At 33.2% G+C, this 18,533-nt stretch overlaps 1 pseudogene; it reads left to right on the top strand.

Annotated features, from left to right (window-relative positions):
- The first annotated feature begins 61 nt into the window (after nt 1–61).
- Nucleotides 62–17,841, top strand: LOC143052070 (aminopeptidase N-like; annotated as a pseudogene).
- The last annotated feature ends 692 nt before the right edge of the window (nt 17,842–18,533 follow it).

The following is an 18,533-nucleotide window of genomic DNA, read 5'->3' as shown; positions in this document are numbered from 1 at the left end:
CGAAATAGTTCTACACAGTAATAAGCTTAACATTACGACAAGTTCTGTGACGATAACACCAATGTCATCTGGACAGAGTATAATAAATCCTACAATAGAATTTGACACTGTCAATCAGTTCCTGATTTTGAAATCAACTACGCAATTGGTGGCTGGATCGAGTTATTCTGTTTACATTGAGTTTCGTGGTCCTATACTCTCTAATCTTGCTGGATTATATCAAAGTTCATACCAACGTGGAAATGATACAATGTAAGTAAACTGTATACACAGATATTTCCTTATCCTTGTTTCTATACATTTCTAGGAATACGATTGGTTAAAAACAACCGCGTGGAGACTGAGTATATTCCATATAAGGTTAGTAGGCGTGGCTTATTTCAACGTTGAAATGAAACAATTTAAGTAATCTATTTTAACTGTATACACATATATTTCAATAGAAGAAATCTTTATGGGTATCTGTTGATATTCGTATACCCTTCTAATTTGTTCTTCTGATATAATTAGTTATGAAAAGGTACCAGGATTAAAATCAAATACGCCAGACGCGCGTTTCGTCTACATAAGGCTCATCAGTGACGTTCAGATAAAAAACAGTTATAAAGCCAAAAGAGTACAAAGTTGAAGAGCATTGAGGACCCAACATATAAATATATTTTATAAAAGAGTGGCGAACGAGAGGGATAGTCAAACTCATAAATAAAAAATAAACTGACAACGCCATTGCTAAAAATGAAAAAAGACAAACAGACAAATAATAGTACACATGACACAACATAGAAAAGCAGTCAGTAATAAGACTAAGCAACACGAACCACATTAAAAACTATAATTTATGATGGCATAATACTAGACTCCTAACAGAAGGGGTTATGCGTGGGTTTCATATGATGAAGATATAATCGTTCAGTTACTTTAATTAAGGATGTTTGCTCCTCTACTTTTAGAATTTTTGCCAGATTTTCGGAATCCTCTGGTTTTATCCATGTATTAACATTAAAAAAAATTGCCCACTAATCCCTACTTTTCTTTACATATTTTTATTACATATGATTTAAAAGGCCATATTTCAAAATCTTATGAAATCCTTGTTATTTTTTCATAGTTTTTTTAAACAAAAAAGGTGCCAATGTTATGTGAAAGAAAAATCTAGAGAGAATTAATTTTCAACGGCTTATATCTCAAAAACCAGCACACGGACCCTCCATTTTTTTCTGCCTTTTAAGTTTCTTTATTTATATACTTTCAATTTATAACAGTCTTAAAGGCTCGTATATCATTTACTGATATTTATCCTTTATTTATTTATGTTTGTCGTTGTCTACTTTGTTTAGTTTCGTCTGTTACCTATTCTAACATCTGACTTGGACTTCTTTCAATCGGAGTTTCACTATGCTTTATACAAGTGAGAGGTTTAGCTAGCTAAACAGCCAACGTTTCCACATAAGATACTGCATGTAACAAGTCAGACTTTGATGCGACTGTCATACATTTAAATTTGAGAGGTAAAGCTAACTATGAATCCAGCATTTTTTTCCACCTTTTTTTCAAATCAGAAAATGCCTGTACCACGTCAAGTAATTTTCAATTGATGTGTATGCTGTGAACCAATACAAATATTTTTTTCTTGTATTGTCAATAATTATATGTTTTGTCATTATGTATTGAACAGATATATTGCCTCAACACAGATGCAGCCATCAGATGCAAGAAGAGTCTTTCCGTGTTTCGATGAACCAGCTATTAAAGCAAGATTTCGCCTGACTCTGATCAGAAAACAACACTTTATTTCCTTGTCGAATATGAACCAAATCGGATCCACTGACTTGTAAGATTTGATTTTCTGTATATCTTTAAAAAATAAATTCAATCAAACAATAGCAGCACAACATCATTTGGATATAGAAAATGTCAATACATATATGTCACGTGATACATATATACGATATAATAATGGACCTCAGATTTTGGTGGGGTTTGTGTTGCTAAGTCATTTAGTGTCGTTATGCATGGAGTGTCTTGTTGAAATTTGAATGTATCCTTAGTCTCGTTTTCATTTTGTTTTCAAATGTTTCATTTTGAAATTTTCATGTATCTCCCGCAATTTGTATTTGATAAAAAAAAAATATCATAATCCTTAGCGAATGGAAAATTTATTTTTGTCATCCGTAAGCTTTTCCGACGGAACAATTCGATATTCAGAGTAAATTTAATCATCAATATATCATCCATTTCCTTAAATGTACCAGAAGGAATATATATGTGAGGCCCCTCATGGGGGGGTCCTAGTAATCACATAATCACCATTTTTTTGCCAATATAATCACATAATCATTAAATATTTGCTTATCTTTAGTAATCAAATAATCATAAACTAAAAATACAGTCCTTGGTAATCAAATAATCATGAAATATTTGGCTTAATAATCAAATAATCATTAAAAAAACGGCCAAGTAATCACATAATCAAAAACCCCATGAGGGCCCTCATATGTTTAATATATACAATTCCGCTGCAACTGGCCTTTTATGAAACTGCAATTGATGATGCGAGAAAGAAAAATCAGGTTATTTTTTAATGTATTTGAGAGTTCGAGTGGCTCAGCCATTATTATGCTATATTATCTTTTGTATATTTTTGTTCATCTTTTCGTTTTTTTTCTTGTGAGTTTTAATATCCCTTTGGTAACCTCTTCATCTCTTCAGTATACATGGTTTAATTTTCTATCCCTTTGGTTAATTCCTCCTCTCTATGTTTTTGTTTCAATATCTCTTCGTATCTTCCGATCTCATTGACATTTGTTTCAATATCTCTTCGTATCTTCCGATCTCTTTGACATTTGTTTCAATATCTCTTCGTATCTTCCGATCTCTTCGTATCTTCCGGTCTCTTTGACATTTGTTTCAATATCTCTTCGTATCTTCCGATCTCATTGACATTTGTTTCAATATCTCTTCGTATCTTCCGATCTCTTTGACATTTGTTTCAATATCTCTTCGTATCTTCCGGTCTCTTTGACATTTGTTTCAATATCTCTTCGTATCTTCCGATCTCATTGACATTTGTTTCAATATCTCTTCGTATCTTCCGATCTCTTTGACATTTGTTTCAATATCTCTTCGTATCTTCCGATCTCTTTGACATTTGTTTCAATATCTCTTCGTATCTTCCGAACTCTTTGACATTTGTTTCAATATCTCTTCGTATCTTCCGATCTCATTGACATTTTGTTTCAATATCTCTTCGTATCTTCCGATCTCATTGACATTTGTTTCAATATCTCTTCGTATCTTCAGGTCTCTTTGATATTTGTTTGAATATCCCTTTGTAATCATCCGCTCTTTTTAGTTTTTGTATCAATATTATTTTGGTGTACTCCACTAGTCTTTAGTTTCTGTGAAACTATCGCTTTGGTGTCCTCCGCTTCTTTGTAGTTTCTGTTAGAATATTCCTTTGGTGTCCTCAACTTCTCTTTAGTTTTTGTTTAAATATCTCATCTGGTATCCGGGTTACAAACTTATACGGAGGAAAACATATATTCGCATTATTCTTTATGGCGAAAATTGGTTGGTTCACAGTGTATATAAAGGAACAAGTTAAAACATCAATTTTATGAATAGACCATTTTTATGTTACCGACTTTTGACTACGGGTTTTATAATTTTTCAACAGGTTATCTATTATATGGTAGGACATCCTGATAAACTGTCAATCAAAAGAAGTCAAATCAAATACTTGTTATTACTCAATTTATTTCACTTGACTGGGCGGAGTTTAACCGTTTCGCTCATAATAAACCATTCCATCTATAGATAGGTGTTTTAGGATCAATCAATAAAGTGTTCAGTTATTTTTTTGTAAATTCCTTTGATGGTACTGATAGGTGATTAGAAATCAGTAATAATTATAACGGCAATCATCCTAATCACACACATCTTCAAATAGAATGTCCTTATGCAAATTAAAAAGCCCGATCAGTTGAAATGACATTGGTAATATATAATCGTTGCAAATTAGGGGTAACGTTTACTGTTTTCCGATGATTTCGTCAAGTATAAAACGCATTTAACAGTTAACTTTCCAACAAAATTGTACCGATTAAAATCTTAAATTTACTTTTTGAAGTTGCTCTTCCTTGACCGATTACCAGGTTGACCTACTACAGATAACCTGTCGAAAGGTTATTAATTCCGGAGTCAAAAGTCGGAAATTTTAAAATGGACTATTCCGCTCTGTTTTTATTTAAGAGCTAACGACTGGATAGCGGATCGTTACGCAGATACACCATTGATGTCAACGTACTTATTAGCCATGGTTGTTTGTGATTTCACATTCATAGAAAGAACTGCCAATAATGTATTAGTAAGTATTAACGTAAAAGGGCTATAATTATTTTGTTTTTTCGTTTGTTAATACAAAAATAGTGAATTAAACAAATCCTACACTCAGAGGAAAATTCAAAACGGAAAGTCCTTAACAAAATGGCAACATCAAAGGCTCAAGCATATCAAACGAATGGATAACAACTGTCGTATTCCTCACTTGGTACAGGGATTATTTAAAGTAGAAAATGATGAATTAAACCTGGTTTTATTGCTCTGACTTAAATGATAGTCGCATTACATTCCAGTATATTGACAATGATGTGTGGACAAAACAAACAGTAATCATACATACAAATGTCAAAAAATAGGTCTACAGCCCTCAACATTGTGTTATAATGAGACAAATTATCGACGTCTGCTAGTGGTCGTTCTTTAATAGTTTCTAAGTGTTCTATCTACACTTCAGAAAAAAAACCAGATATCAATCCCTGTGTTTTGGTTCCAAATCGATTCATGTTGTAAAGACTATCTATCGACTTTCTTTTTAAACGTAGTCTTTAAGTTTTGTTCCTTAAAAGTTTCGAATTGTTCCTTATTTTGCGTGTACGATTAGTTAATAATCGGAAGCATGTAGTTATTAACATGTTTTTCGTGGTTGATAGATGTCTCACTGACAAGCATATACATATCTATCTTATTTGTAAATAACACAAAAGTACGAAGCATTAAAACCTGATTTTCTTTTTTATCAGTACAAAGCGTGGGCTCGTACAGAAGCTATCAATCAAACAACATATGCTTTAGACGTTGGAGTCAGAATTTTGGCTTTCTTTGAGGAGTACTTTGCTACATCATTTCCGCTTCCGAAACAAGGTAAGAGTTATAGGTATAAAAATAAATGTTCACTTCATAACCAAGGTAAGAGGTAAATATAAACAAATAAGTTTCCCCTTCCTTAGTAAGGAAATAGTTATATATGCAAAAGAACCAATTACCGCTATCGAAACAAGATACGAGGTAAATGTATACGAATAAATTACCGCTATCGAAACAAGGTACGAGGTGAATGTATACGAATAAATTACCGCTATCGAAACAAGATACGAGGTAAATGTATACGAATAAATTACCGCTATCGAAACAAGGTACGAGGTGAATGTATACGAATAAATTTCCGCATTCGAAACAAAGTAAAAGGTGAACGAATGTAAACGAATCCATTTCCAATTTCGAAATAAGGTAATAAATATTTGTATACGAATTCATTTTCGCTTTCACAACATAATTGTACCATTTTCTTCTTCGCTTTCTTAACAAGGTATGTTGCATATGTATACCCGTTCATCCCAATTATCATCCATACATTAATACTATTGTTATGACCTATAGTTTTTAACTTTTGTGTCATTTGGTCTCTTGTAAAAAGTTGTCAAATTTGCAACCATACCACATCTTTTTTATATATTAAGAGGTGTTTTATATAGTTTGTATAAGTGTTTCTTGCTAATTAAGAACTTTTTATTCATAATTTCAATCCTGGTATCTATGATGAGTGTATGTGTAAGTTTGTCTTGCTATTTAAGAACTTTTTAATCATAATTTCAATCCTGGTATCAATGATGAGTGTATTTGTATAAGTGTTTGTTGCTATTTAAGAACTTTTTATTTGAAGACATGATAGCAGTTCCAGAATTTTTGTTTGGTGCAATGGAGAACTGGGGACTGGTGGTGTACAAAGAGAAGTCCATGCTGTACGATCCTCTGGACACAGCAGAAATTGATAAACAGTTTGTAACAATGGTTATCTCCCATGAATTGGCACACATGGTCAGTAAAAAATACAATCTTACTTTTGTTTTTACAGCCGATTGCATTGAGTGTGTAGGTAAAGGTTATATTTTGGTTAGCGTACTTGCTAGCTAAACCGTGAAGTCATTATTAAGTTAGGTAAACCATCTTGTTTTAAAAGAAGCCTAGTCAAACAGATAATCCATCTATCTGGCTGTAGGAATAGGTTATTTTGAAAGGAGGGAAGTACATATTATTGTTTTTAAACTAGGCAAAACGTCTCGTATGTCAGTCGTTGTCATTTCTCTGGTATTATTTAACTATGTCAACGATCACACTAAGGCGCTTAATTTGTCATCATTTCTCTGGTATTATTTAACTATGTCAATGATCACACCAAGGCGCTTAATTTGTCATCATTTCTCTGGTAGTATTTAACTATGTCAACGATCACACTAAGGCGCTTAATTTGTCATCATTTCTCTGGTATTATTTGACTATGTCAATGATCACACTAAGGCGCTTAATTTGTCATCCTTTCTCTGGTATTATTTAACTATGTCAATGATCACACTAAGGTGCTTAATTTGTCATCATTTCTCTGGTATTATGTCAAAATGTCAACGAACACACTAAGGTGCTTAATTTGTCATCATTTCTCTGGTATTATTTCACTATGTCAACGATCACACTAAGGTGCTTAATTTGTCATCATTTCTCTGGTATTATTTAACTATGTCGCCGATCACACTAAGGCGCTTAATTTGTCATAATTTCTCTGATATTAATTAACTTTGTTAGCGAATACACCAAGGCACTTGATTTGTCTCCATTTCTCTGGTATTATTTAATTATGTTACCGATCACACCGAGGCTCTTAATTTGTCATCATTTCTCTGGTATTATTAAACTATGTCAACGATCACACTAAGGCGCTTAATTTGTCATAATTTCTCTGATATTAATTAACTTTGTTAGCGATTACACCAAGGCACTTAATTTGTCATCATTTCTCTGGTATTATGTCACTATGTCAACGATCACACTAAGGCGCTTAATTTGTCATAATATTTCTGGTATTATTTAACTATGTCGCCGATCACACTAAGGCGCTGAATTTGTCATAATTTCTCTGATATTAATTAACTTTGTTAGCGATTACAGCAAGGCACTTAATTTGTCATCATTTCTCTGGTATTATTAAACAATGTCACCGATCACACTAAGGCGCTTAATTTGTCATCATTTCTCTGGTATTGTTTAATTATGTTACCGATCACACTAAGGCGCTTAATTTGTCATCATTTCCCTTGTGTTATTTAACTCTGCTAACGTTGATACTTATAAAACTTGTTAACATTTTCCTTTTTTTTTAACAAAAAAAAAATGATAGTGCCCAATTGTTGCTCATGATTAATCCTTTACTCTTATCTTTTATTATACATTGTAATGAATAAACAATACCCTTTTACCTTTAAAAGATACTTGGTCCAAATAATTATGACGTCATGAAAAGCTTGTTATGTTATTGTCTTTTGCGCATGTGAAACTCGGATTGATTAAACGGTCCACTTAAGGTGGTACCTAACACTACAGGGAGATAACTCTGTAATATCAGCTAAACGTTTTAATTACGTTGCATTGTGAAGGCAATGTAAAGCTTCTCAATGATCAAAATTAGTGTTTGTCAAACTGCTATATAACCAGTGTATTTTTTCTGATTAAACCGTTGGTTCAATTTTTTTGATTTTTTTTATATTTTTGTCAAAGGGTCAAAGTAAATACTTTGTCAAAATTTTAAGAAAATTAAACGAGCCAAATTAATTTTAGTTCAGGTGTTAGGTACCACCTTAAACAGTTATTTTGTTTATATATTCACAACTTATTTTTATTTTGAAGTGGTTTGGGAATTTAGTGACACCCGCATGGTGGGATGATTTATGGCTCAATGAAGGGTTTGCCAACTATATAGCATTTGTTGGAATGGACTTCATATACAAAGACTGGCTAGTGGTAAATATAACATTTGAACGCAAGCGCAATATTATGTAAATTGAATAACGACTACTTTGGATTCATTTATTTTCGTGGGTACCAATTTCGTGGATTAAGGAAAACTTACATGTTCGTGGATATATAATTTCGTGGTTTTGCCATAGTGTCTATACAAGCCTATAGAAAATTTGTAGTTAGTTGAATATCTAATTTCGTAGTTCATATGTACACACGTAGTTCATATGTACACACGTAGTTCATATGTACACACGAAGTTCATATGTACACACGTAGTTCATATGTACACACGAAAGACACGAACATTGGTATCCAACGAATAATAATGAATCCACAGTAAAATTGAGAAAGGAAATGGGGAATGTGTCAAAGCGACAACAACCCGACCATAGAGTAATACATTTTCAGGTGCATACATATTATATGTAGGTTACGTCAAAAATATAGTTCATTTGTTCACTTTGTGGGCTCTTAAAACATGTAACACTGTATATCTATTTTGTAGCTCGACCACTTTGTTGTCTCAAGTGTTCATAGAGCTTTAAGCTTTGATGGACTTATTTCCTCACATCCTATATATGTTCCTGTTTCCGGTACAGCTGAAATTTTCTCAATATTTGACAGTATTTCATACGAAAAGGTACGTAACAAAAGATGTATAAATGTTACCATCTCTGATATTAAAGATACTTCATTATCTTGGGACACAAAGGTGGGATACTAATAATCTATATAACTATCTTTTGCAATCCTTTTCTAACCCGTAATTCTATTCAAAAGTCACATGTTATTGTAATTATAAACCCAGAAACGGGTCCGTTGTAAAATCAGAGTAATCGATACGCTTTAAGATGCATTAAAGTTTTTATTTGTTATGCAATGATTTTTAGTCAGAGAGGGATAATAATTTTTAAATTAGCTAATATCTGTCGTAAAGGATCGTATGATACAGTCACAGAAAAACATATTTTAATAAGAACGTCTGAACAAGTGACAACTCTACGACTGATGTATCCATTGGAGCATCAGTAAATGTTTACACGGCTGAAAAAACATTTTATGTTCAAAACTCTCTCACTATATATCAATTGGATCCCCAGTGAAGGTTATACACGAATAAAAAAAAACATTTTATGTTCAAAACTCTCACTATATATCAATTGGATCCCCAGTGAAGGTTATACACGACTGAAAACACATTTTTTGTTCAAAACTCTCTCATTATATATCAATTGGATCCCCAGTGAAGGTTATACATGACTGAAAAAAACATTGTATGTTCAAAACTCTCTCACTATATATCAATTGGATCCCCGGTGAAGGTTATACACGACTGTAAACACATTTTATGTTCAAAACTATCTCACTAGATATCAATTGGATCCCCAGTGAAGGTTATATACGACTGAAAACACATTTTTTGTTCTAAACTCTCTCGTTATATATCAATTGGATCCCCAGTGAAGGTTATACACGACTGAAAACACATTTTATGTTTAAAACTCTTCACTATATATCAATTGGATCCCCGGTGAAGGTTATACACGACTGAAAACAAACACATTTTATGTTCAAAACTATCTCACTATATATCCATTGGATCCCCAGTGAAGGTTATACACACGCGACTGAAAACGCATTTTATGTTCAAAACTCTTTCCCTATATATCAATTGGATCCCCAGTAAAGGTTATACACGACTGAAAACACATTTTATGTTCAAAACTCTCTCACTATATATCCATTGGATCCCCGGTGAAGGTTAGACACGACTGAAAACACATTTCATGTTCAAAACTCTCACTATATATCAATTGGATCCCCAGTGAAGGTTATACACGACTGAAAACACATTTTTATGTTGAAAACTCCCTCACTTTATATCCCAAGGCCGTAGTGCAGCTCCAAGTGAAGTGAGGATTATTTTTTTTGTGAGCCGAACGAAGCAAGGCGAAAATATTTTATAGGGTGGTTCGTTGCCTGAAACGGGAGAAGCTTATTTCAGCATTACTATGGGAGAGGTCAATTTATTTATAATAAAAAAAAAATATATAACAGAAAGGGCTTTTTTTTTAGCCAGCCTAGTAAGTAACAAAACAAGTTTCAATATTAAAGTTAATCTCTGTTGGTCAACCAAAACTTTCCGATTCTCCTGTGACCTGTACTATCGTAAAAGCTTCAACACACATTCTTTGTCAACTGTATCATTCCTATGCACATGGAGCATGGCAAGCCCACAAAGCCTGTCACCACCTATTGTAGCCCGTTCCCAGGTTTTTAAACGAATAGGTACAGAGAAGACAAGACCAACATTGTTACTTAACTATATTTTTGACGTACTAATGTCCCAAGTGATCACAGGTTACCAGGGCTGCCTTGAATATCGTAGCTGCTACGTAGATTTTGACTATTGAACGTGTAGCTATAGACTAGCTGCTACATAGATATTGATAGCAGCTACGTAGTCTACATAGCTGCTACGATATTGAACTCAGCCTTGTAAACATTCCGCTAGAAAACATGTCAACCTACCTGGACACATTATTCTACCAATTTTCAAGTCATTGGTTTGACCTACCGGGGTTCGAACCCACGACCTACCGCACTAGAATCAATGGAACACGGCTAGCATACAACCAGACAATGCTGATCATAATCAGAAAAAGAAACACGAAAAAAATATTTTCAAACAATACCAAAAATATCATAATTTCATACTTTTATTAAAGATAATTAAAAATCATGAATTGCCTTATACATTAAAGACTTCCATAGAAAAGTCGCTTCATGATTTTGTTTAAATTAATTATAAATAATATTACATTTTTGGTCAATGAATTATTTTATCGATTAGCATTTGTTGTTCAGTGAGTTGAAAGTGTAGACATTGGTTAACTATAGCGTTATCGATTCAAAAATAAACCAAGGAATAAGCCAGCATACTCATAAGCGGTGTTAATACTCATGAGTTACCTTTTTTTCTCTTAAAAGAACTAGTCTTCAACCAGTTTAGTAACATCAACCCAACAATGTTAGATCTGTAAATTTGCTTTCGCAATTTTTTGGTTCTTCCCTCGCCGGGATTCGAACCCATGCTACTGAGATATCGTGACACAAAATCACCTGCTCTGTAGCCCTCCCGCTAGACCACACGACCACCTTGGCTTCATATATATATGTATATGCAATTTAAAAATATCATAATTTCTGGTTTGAGACAAATTGTATTAATAATTGTTTTTTTTTAGGGTGGATCTGTTATAAGAATGATGCAATTCTTTTTGGGAGACGAAACATTCAAAAGAGGTATGCAGGTGAGAATTAATAATTTATAATGTAAACATCGATTTTATTTCTTCGGTCAAAAGTAAAAATACAAAAATACTAAACTCAAAAAAGGAAAATTCAAAAAGGAAAGTTCCTGATAAAATGGCAAAAATCAAAAACTCAAACACATCAAACGAATGGATAACAACTGTCATATTCCTCAATTGGTACATGCATTTTCTCATGTAGAAAATGGTGGATTAAACCTGGTTTTAAAGCTAGCGTAACCTTTCACTTGTATGGCAGTCGCACACCGATTTCAGATCTTCGAATGATGGCAACTGAGTCATTACACAGGTTTGCCGTTTTCACGATATATGATTACGAAATAATTTCAAATGTGTATAATGCGGACAAATTATCTAGGAAGCCCCTTGAATTTGTATTTAGATTGCATTTGCATCAAATAAGCTTTGGTTGAGTTAAACCCTCATGTTTATTTTAATAGTATAATAACGAACCGTAGAGATATGTCATTAGAAAATTTCATGATTATGATTTCAGAACCAACTCAAAGTAGTAGTACTATAATGGTATCGAGTTAGTGGGAGTGGCATGTTGTTAGTGGGAGTGGCATGTTTTCCTAATCAAATTCTATTTTTTTTTTACATAGTTCATACTCAAACAACACTCCAATCTTATCGATATTAAGTTATTTTGTGAATCATTTTCGAAAAATTAACTTTATTTGTTTTTATCTAATTACCTTTTAATAACGTACATTTTGTAATACAAATTAGTTCAAGAATGAATTACGTGCACCCTTACTTTAACATGTTTATATGCGATATTTCTAGTTAACGAGTGTTCAACGAAAGCGTTTTCGACATAATTGAATCCATGAACACATTTTTCTTTTATTGTGAAAAAGGATGTTTCAATAAAAAAAGATTTAGATCAACATTTTTTGTAGTAACTGAAAAGTCTCACAGATAAATGTCACTTCTTAAGGAGAAGGTCATCTTCGCTATACAGTGGTTACGATCGACTCCCCTCCTCTCCACCCTTGGCAGATTAAGCCAATGTTACGCCATTATCGGTTGATTAAAGACACGCCCATTCTGAATACATTATACTTGACCAATGGTAGCACTTGATCTCTTTTAAGTGTGGAGGTTCAAACACGGTAGCGTCTAGTGTCTACAAATTTGGTGAAACAGGAAGCGAACATATTCCTTGACATTCCAACATGTGTGCAAGAAACATTACACAGGAACTTTTATTAGTTGATTAAACACTTTTAAATTGTCACTTTATATCGTCGTCTGTTTTGGGTGCATAATCAGCAGCTTGCAATTGTTTACCTACATTTTCTAAATATACATGTTACCATGTTATTGGGGCTGTTTGATTGGATGCATCCAGTTACGACTGCAACCAATGAAAATTATTACCTTGTGTCGTCGAAATTCTATCTTATCCGCCTTGGGTGGAGAGGAGGGAAGTGGATCGTCACCCTTGGCTAGATGCAAGAAAATGAAAAAAAAAAAACTCTGAACTCCGGGGAAAATTCTAAACGGGAAGTTCCGAAGCAAACAGCATCATACTCAAAAGCTCAACACATCAAACGAATGGAAATTTTCTCATGTCAGTCATTTGCAATCAGAAGATATTTTCATAACTTAATGTTTATTACACATGTTTTCATTTTACAATTTTAGCTATACATAACAGAGAAGGCATACAGTGTCGCTACACATGACGATCTATGGGATGCTTTAGGAAGAGTAAGTATTACATTTTAGCTATACATAACAGAGAGAGCATACAGTGCAGCTACACATGACGATCTGTGGGATGCTTTAGGAACAGTAAGTATTACATTTTAGCTATACATAACAGAGAGAGCATGCGGTGTTTCATCACAAAATGATCTGTGGAATGCGTTAGGAAAAATACGTATTACATTTTAGCTATACACAACAGAGAGCATACGGTGTAGCATCACATGATGATCTGTGGGATGCTTTATGAAGAGTAAGTATTACATTTTAGCTATACATAATAGAGAGAGCATACGGTGTAGCACATGACGATCTGTGGAATGCTTTAGGAGAGTAAGATTTACATTTTAGCTATACATAACAGAAAGAGCATACGATGTAGCACATGACGATCTGTGGAATGCTTTAGGAAGAGTAAAATTTAAATTTTAGCTATACATAACAGAGAGAGCATACGGTGTAGCACATGACGATCTGTGGACTGCTTTAGGAAGAGTAAGTATTACATTTTAGCTATACATAACATAGAGCATACGGTGTAGCATCACATGACGATCTGTGGGATGCTTTAGTAAGAGTAAGTATTAAATTTTAGCTATACATAACAGAGAGAGCATACGGTGCAGCATCTCAAGACGATCTGGGGGATGCTTTAGAAAGAGTACGTATTATATTTTAGCTATACATAACAGATAGAGCATACAGTGCAGCTACACATGACAATTTGTGGAATGCTTTAGTAAGAATACGTATTACATTTCTGAACTATGCTAACAAAAAGTAATCATTCGTTGTTCATGTTGACAGTATTGTTCGAAGCAACGTCGGCACGAAATATCGCAATGACCAACGTTCGTATGACAATCAATCTATCAGAATGGTCAGCGTTGGTTCGACAATCAATCTATAGAATTTATCAACGTTGGTTCGACAATAAATCCATCGAAATAACCAACGTCAGTCCGATAATCAATCTATCGGAATAAACAACATCAGTCCGACAATCAAACTATCGAAATGATCAATGTTAGTCCGACAATCAATCTATCGAAATGATAAATTTGGACTGATAATCACTCTATCAAATTTACAAAATCAAAAATGCTAAAAATAGTCTAAATTCTGCTGATTCGAATAAGTATTTAAAATATGCAAGTAGTTTAAGAACTAATAACAAATATGTTTATTTTTCCATATAGCAAAGTGTAAAAGATGGCAAGCCACAACAGGTTCATGATGTTAAAAGAATAATGGACACCTGGACTTTGCAAATGAACTACCCAACAGTCTTCATGGAAAGAATAGGAAATGACATAAAACTGAGTCAATCCAGGTATCTTCGTGATAAAAATGCTACTGATCCTGGAAAGTACATCTCAACTTTTGGGTAAGTGTAATTCATTAAATAAAGAAATAAATAAGAAAATGTGGTATGACTGTTAATGAATAACATTTCAAAGACTTTATGACACAGAGGGTAACTACTATAGGTCAACAAATGTCATTCAACAAAGAAAAATAACATTGCCGTATAATAAGATAAAATGATTTCAACATGTAAATCAAGTTAATTCAAACACAGAAAACTACATTTATGTACCAAATAATAAACAAAACGCATTGCATAATAACAATAATGCTTTTCTATCACGTTTGCAAGAATTGTTGTCTGTAAAAAACTCATTCTTTTCGAATGATTAAGGGGGTAGACCTTGGTTCAGGGGGATAACTCTTTAAATCAGTTAAGCGTTTGTAAAAGTCAAGTTCATCAAAGTATTTTAAGCATTTACCTGAAACAGATTGAAAATAGTCTATGTAACCTAGAAGCTTAGAATATATTTTTGAAAATGGTTGACACAAACGTATGGATGATTTTAAGAGTTATTTCCCTTAACCTAGGTCTACCTCCTTTAGGCGGCCAATTGAATAATAGCTCTATTTTATATTCATATTTCCTAGTTTCCTATGGTAATAAAAATGCGTTTAGAGTCAATCTTGTCATCCATAATTCTGTTAGCTTTGCAAATCGGTTTCATTCATATTGCTTTTTTATGTTTTGCATTATATTTATGTAAATATGTCTGGATTGAAGCCACTGCTGGTGGACGTTTTGTCCCCGAGGGTATCACCACACCAGTAATCAGCAATTCGGTGTTGACATGAATATCAATTGTATGGTCATTTTTAAAAATTAACTGTTTGCAAATTATTTGAAATACTATTTTTTTTTTATCCGAGGCATAGCTTAACTTAGCCGTATTTGGCACAATTGTTTTTGAATTTTGGACCTCAAATGCTCTTCAACTTTATACTTGTGTGTGGCTTTCTAACTGTTTTGATATGAGCGTCACTGATGAGTCTTATGAAGACGAAACGCGCGTCTGACGTTACAAACTATAATCCTGGTACCTTTGTTTACTATTGTAACAGTCAAGTTAAGACTCAATTGATATTGATTCAACTTCTCCTTCTATTAATTTCTGGTGTCTGTCAACCACAATAATTCTAAAAATTACTGTAAACCAACTAATTTTCGCGAGCGATTTATTTTCGCGACTTTCGCGAGTAGAAATATATCGCAAATATAAATCGTCGCGAATATTTAAAACAAGGATCTATTTCCATTTTACTACATCAAACAAAGATAAGAATCGCGAAAATAAATCGCCGCGAATGAGTTAGTAAGGGCTAAACGCGAAATGAAGAATCCGCGAAAATAAGTTGGTTTACTGTATATTGGTATAATACTTTTCTAGATATAAATGGGAAATACCTGTCACACTTACAACCCAAACTAGTAAAGATTTTAACCAGAACGATGCTAACATAATCTGGATGGGAAAAGACGGGTCAGACGGTTAGTAGAAAATATATATTTGCATATTATGTTCAAACGGAAAATCAAACCCAAATATATTGATTATCCAAATCATTCTTGTCATTAATTACCAAAGCTGATGTCATATCGTGCAATGTCAAACGTATAAAATCAAAGCACATAATAAAATTATCTTAATTTCCCATTTCAATTCTCCCGATTCAAACATCATTCAATTTCATTTTCCAATATTGGTTTACCATATATGATCCAATAATGGTATACCTTATGTGATCCAATAATGGTATACCTTATGTGATCCAATAATTTTATATCGTATGTTATCCCTAGATTCTTACGTACTATGTTTTCCAATAATGGCATACCATGTGTGATCCCTAGATGTCTACGTTTACTTTGCTTTGCAGTTATGGTATATTACTGTTTGCGATCTTTAGATGTCTTTCTTAACTGTGTTGTCAATAAGTTAGCTGCATTTTTATGTGTGATAGCTAACGATAAATACAGATTCCAACCCCGCATCCAGTGTGTTACGATATATCTTCACTCTAGACGGTAAAATTATAATATTTTAAGCGCGAGGCTTGCCGAGCTTTACAGATATATCAGAGTTTAACTGATGAGAGTATAGAAATATCGAAACACAGTTGATATAGATATTATGGTGGAATCTGAATCTCTGATGATTGTCAAAACCGTAGCTTAACAAACTTTGTTCTTCTTTTTCAAAGATTTGTCTTTTTTTTTGTCACGTGATCAGCTTTTTTCATGATTTTTCATGACGACACAATAGGGAATTCAGACTAAACGTCTTGATTATATTTCGACCAATCTTTTGCCGAAATCATAATTTTGTCTAGAGATGAGAAATATTTTGCTCACGCCGATCGTGAAATGTGTAAAAAACATGAAAATTGGAAAAGGTCTTTTCTTTTGGGAAATTTGAAGTAGATACAAATCGTATTTATTGATAGATCAAATATTTTTACTTTCAGTTTTACTATCAGGAGTAATAAGTGGGAAGTGCTGGTATATAGGAAATATAAGACAATATGGATTCTATAGAGTAAATTACCCAGAAGACAATTGGATAAAACTTATAGATCAACTAAAGATGGATCATACGGTACATTATCTTTCTTTTATTCAACCTTTTGTACATACTATTGTACATCACATTGATTATTCTTTTGGCGTGGCTTGGTATTTATACATCCCGCCATTGTGTTATTGTGCCATTGTCATTTGAGTATTATTGCTTTTGTGATTTGTCTGCATATGCTTAATATTTGGCTTTGAGCGTTCCTGATGAAGGTAAACACAGAAAAGCGGTTCGGACGTATACATTTTAGATAACGTACTGTTTTCATTTTTTCTATAACACTTTCAGAACGGCTTGACAGAGTTTGACAAATTAACAGAGATTGATTTACAGTACATGGAGTTGTGCACTTCCTTCAAAAACAGAGCAGAAAGATACCAGCGGGACATTTAAACTCAAAGTCGAAAATAAACTCTAATTTTGATAGACGTGTTATTTCTGTTTATACTGTATGGTTTCTCCACAGCTTTCCGTGCAAACGTTTACACGAATAACATCACACAGAATCTTCTGCAGGACTGATGTAAACTGCTATTTGATGATCCGAGTCATAGTTGCGGGTTAAAATGCCAACATCAAGATCATCAATTTGTAAATGTTATCTGGATTAGTCCGGCAACTGATGTCATTCTTAAACAACTCATATGTTTGTATTATAGATTATACATCCTGTTAATAGAGCTCAGATAATTAATGATGCATGGAACTTTGCAAAGTAAGTACACATTCAACAATTTAACTGTAAACACATACTTTCGTACTGTGGATTCATTTATTTTTGTGGTAACCAATATTGATTGGATTGGGGAAAACTTGCATTTTCGTGGATACTGGATTTCTTGGTACTGCCAAAGTCTGCATACACGCTCATAGAAAATTTGTAATTTGTTAAGCATTTAAATTCGTGAATTTCCAGTACATTTGCAGTATGATCCTAGAAATCCAATGTACCCAAACAAATTATACTGAATCCACAGATTCACATATCAATAATTAAAATAGTTAATTAATGAAATGAGCCAATTTCGAAATTCAGATTTGCTAGACTGCAAGTATCGCTTGAAAAAAAACAGTCGAAAGACCAAAACAATGAAAGACTGGCGATAGATAGAAATATCTTGAAGATTTCACATGTTACTTTTAGTTGTACTAAACTGTACATTTAAAAAATTACTGTGTGTTTCTGTGTGTGTTGCATTGTTTGTTGTTGCACTTTGGTGTTTCTGTTGTTTCGTTGTTTTCCGCTTAGTTTGATGTGTTTCCATCGGTTAGTTTGTAACCCAGATTTGTTTTATCTTAATCGATTTATGTTACCTTTATTTATCTGTAGGAATGATATTTCATGAGTTACTGACAGCTGGGCTAGTTATATAAGAAAATTAACGGTACCAATTTTCTTGCACCAGATGCG

This window comes from Mytilus galloprovincialis, chromosome 11 (assembly GCF_965363235.1).
Source record: "Mytilus galloprovincialis chromosome 11, xbMytGall1.hap1.1, whole genome shotgun sequence".
NCBI classification, from domain to species: Eukaryota; Metazoa; Mollusca; class Bivalvia; order Mytilida; family Mytilidae; genus Mytilus; species Mytilus galloprovincialis.
This window is presented reverse-complemented; position numbering and strand designations above follow the sequence as displayed.